The 2,500-nt window shown below is 61.3% G+C and overlaps 1 pseudogene; it reads left to right on the top strand.

Moving 5' to 3' along the window:
- LOC124295807 overlaps positions 1 to 2,500 on the top strand; it is a 7,662-nt pseudogene that overhangs the window by 3,047 nt on the left and 2,115 nt on the right.

Consider the following 2,500-nt stretch of genomic DNA (forward strand, 5'->3'; position numbering starts at 1 on the left):
AAAAGCAGAACCCGCCGAGTGCCTCAGCCCGGCGGGCCTGCTGAAACAAGTACCCGGGGGGAGTTAGCCGATCCCCCGGAGGTGGCTGTGGGGGTAGTGGACGACCCCACCCCAGCCCCTGATAATGAACCGCACCCTATTGACCCTGAACCAGCACCCGAGCGGTATGCCTGCGGTGACTGCGAGCAGGACTTCGCTACGAAGCGAGGGCTTGGAGTTCACCGCAGGATACGACACCCTGTGGAAGCCAACGCGGCCATCGAACTGCCCGGCGCCAAGCTAAGGTGGAGGCATGAGGAACTGCGGATGATGGCACGGGAGGAGGCTCAGGCCACCGAGCGGGGAGTGAGGTTTATAAACCTCCACCTCCTCGCTCTGGTCCCTGGTAGGACCCAGGAGGCAATTAAAGGAGTCCGGCGCCGGCCGGACTACCGAACAATGGTCGAGGCAGCCCGACGAGACCTTGAGGCTGCCCATACGCCCCCTGGGTCCCCTGCCAGATTACGGGGACGAAGGAGCCGCTCCATGCCATCACCGCGTCAACGCTCTCCCTTCGCAGATCCAGCAAGGGTACCACCACCCACCCCAGCGGCACCTGCTCCCGCTACTCCTTGGGGGCAGGACCTTGCCGGAGCTATACGTCGTCTAATCGAGATAGCCCGGCAAGAGGAGCATCATCGTGCCAACGAGTTGGCCGACATCGCTGATGATGCTCTGAATGGGGGAAATACTGACGCCGCCATAATTGAATGGTTAGGCAGGGTATTTCCCCCTGCAGCCGCTGCAGCTGGATCTAGGCGCCGCGAGCCGGCCGCGAACCCAATCCGCCAGAGGAACGGAAAGCCGCCGTCGAGGAGGACACTGCGCCGTCGAGAATACGCCAGAGTCCAGACCGGGTGGAAAAACAATAGACGTCACGTGGCTCGGGAGATCCTGGAAGGGGGCCCCAGTTCAACCAACCATACACTGGATGAGTTGGTCGCGCACTGGGGCCCACTGTTGGGGCACCCCTCAAGGGAGTACCCAGGTCCTTCCAGGATCCCGCCTGAGAAACCCGAGCTACGTTACACGTGGGACCCAATCTCCGCTGAGGAGATTGATGTCATCCAGGTCCCCGTGTCGTCATCACCCGGTCCAGACATGGTCACGGCGAGGCAGTGGCGCGCGGTGTCGTCATCTATCCGCGCGCTCCTCTATAATATCGTCATGCTCAGGGGGGGATTTCCTAGACAACTCCTGCAGAGCCGGACAATCTTCATCCCGAAGAAAAAGGTACCGGAGAACCCTGGGGACTACCGACCGATTTCGATCGGTTCGGTAGTGGTTCGACAACTACACCGCATCCTCGCTGTCCGCCTTAGATCAGCCAACCTAACCGACGATCGGCAGCGTGCCTTCATCGCGGCCGATGGTACGGCCGAGAATACGGCCGTCCTAGATTCCATCCTATGGACGGCCCGCACGCTGCGACGCGAGCTGCACGTGGCCACCCTCGATGTTGCTAAGGCATTCGACACGGTGAGCCACGCTGCGCTCGCGACGATCGTCGGACAGCTCGGCCTACCAGCTGGTCTGGTAAGCTATGTGGTCGAGCTGTATAAAGGTGCTACCACCAGGCTGGCGGCGGACAGAAGGATGTCCCAACCGGTACCTGTCCGGCGCGGAGTCCGGCAGGGAGATCCCCTCTCACCGATTCTCTTCAACCTGATCGCAAATAAAATCCTTGCGGTCGTGCCCTCTGAGGTCGGGTTCAACCTCGAAGGCGAGCAGGTTTCATGTCTCGCCTTCGCGGACGACCTGACCATCATAACTGCATCCAAATGGGGGATGCAGAGGGCACTTTTGAGGGTTGAGGAGACGGCAGCGAGCATGGGGCTGACACTCAATGCATCCAAATGCACTGCTCTGTCTTTGGTGCCTGCCGGTAAGGCGAAGAAGGTCAAGACCGTGGTCGAACCACTATTTCGGCTACGGGACGGCCCTCTGACCCAAACCGGCGTGCTCCAGAGATGGACGTATTTGGGTGGCGAGTTCAGCCCCGGGGGGCTTACAACTGTCGAGGCCGAGCTTGGAGCGGAGCTAAACTACATCACCAAAGCTCCGCTCAAGCCGCAGCAACGAATAACTATGCTGCGGCTCTTCCTGCTGCCCAGGGTCTACCACCTTCTGGCCCTGGGTAGGACTACGGCAGGAAGGCTCAAGTCCCTCGACACTCAAGTCAGGCGCGCCGTTCGCACCTGGCTTAGGCTCCCCGACGACACGGCGGTTGGTTATTTCCACGCCTCAGCGGTGGATGGCGGATTGGGTATTCCCTCCCTCACCACCCTTATCCCAGCAATGGTCATCAGCCGCCTTGGCGGACTAAACCAGAGCAGTCTCCCCGCGGCCCGGGCGGCATATGCGGGTCAAAGGGTCCAGCGAAAACTCGGCTGGGCCCGGCGCACGCTCCGCAAAACCGGGTTAACGGGAGACGACTCGTCGGCCAAGGCACGCCAGCAGC

This window comes from Neodiprion lecontei, unplaced genomic scaffold, assembly GCF_021901455.1.
Source record: "Neodiprion lecontei isolate iyNeoLeco1 unplaced genomic scaffold, iyNeoLeco1.1 ptg000088l, whole genome shotgun sequence".
NCBI lineage: Eukaryota > Metazoa > Arthropoda > Insecta > Hymenoptera > Diprionidae > Neodiprion > Neodiprion lecontei.